The sequence below is a fragment of the Loxodonta africana genome, chromosome 1, assembly GCF_030014295.1.
Source record: "Loxodonta africana isolate mLoxAfr1 chromosome 1, mLoxAfr1.hap2, whole genome shotgun sequence".
Taxonomy (NCBI): Eukaryota; Metazoa; Chordata; class Mammalia; order Proboscidea; family Elephantidae; genus Loxodonta; species Loxodonta africana.
In genome coordinates, this window is record NC_087342.1 from 206,560,045 (window position 1) to 206,561,196 (window position 1,152).

The following is a 1,152-nucleotide window of genomic DNA, read 5'->3' on the forward strand; positions in this document are numbered from 1 at the left end:
CGATCATATGATATGCATGTGAAAGCTGGACAATGAATAAGGAAGACTGAAGAAGAACTAATGCCTTTGAATTGTGGTGTTGGCGAAGAATATTGAATATACCACAGACTGCCAAAAGAACGAACAAATCTGTCTCGGATGAAGTGCCGCCAGAATGCTCCTTAGAAGCAAGGATGGCGAGACCACATCTTACATACTTTGGACATGTTGTCAGTAGGGATCAGTCCCTGGAGAAGGACATCATGCTTGGCAGAGTACAGGGTCAGCAGAAAAGAGGAAGACCCTCAAGGAGGTGGACTGACACAGTGGCTGCAACAATGAGCTCAAGCATAACAATGATGGCTCAGGACTGGGCAGTGTTTTGTTCTGTTGTGCATAGGGTCGCTATGAGTCGGAACCGACTCAACAGCACCTACCAACAACAGTTAAGCCCAGCCTCCATTCACTCTGCCACTTTTGTGGCCTTCCAGAAACATGGTGGCCCAGTGACTTGTAAGACAGAGTGAGACAGACATTATTAAGAAAGAAAGTGTTCACTGGTTAAATATGTAAGGAAGAAAGCAAGGGATATGGAAAAGTCAAAGCTGACTTTAAGTTCTTTGTGACTAGAAGAATGGTGGTATCCTTCACAGAACAGGGAAGGTGAAAAAAGCATGGGGAAAGGTTTTCTGTTTGAGAGGATGGGAAAACAAATGCATAAAAAGTGTTCAGGGGTTTTAGACAAAGGGAGTCAATTGAACACAAGCATCAAATCTGTTTGCCTCTTAACACACCACTAAAACCACAGCAAAGGAATTGTTTTAGGAAGATGGAGAGAATGAAAGAAGAGGTAATAAGAAAAATTGTGGAACCTGGAAAACAGCTAGCTAAGAGATAGCTGACTGGAGAATTTATGAAGCCTAAACCCCTCTGCCTGGTCCCAATCTACCTTTTGGGTCTCATTTCTTCCAGCTAGACTGAACTACCTGAAAATGTTGAACCCTCCCTCCCTTCCAGGCTCTGCCCAGGTGATGACCTCTGTCAGGAACACTCTGGCTAACTCAGCTTAGATGTCACTTCCTCCAGGAAGCTTTCCATGATCCCCTTGTGCCTCTGCATCACAACGCTTTGTTAATCACAAATCTCCTCCAGCAGGATCACTGATATGGCTGT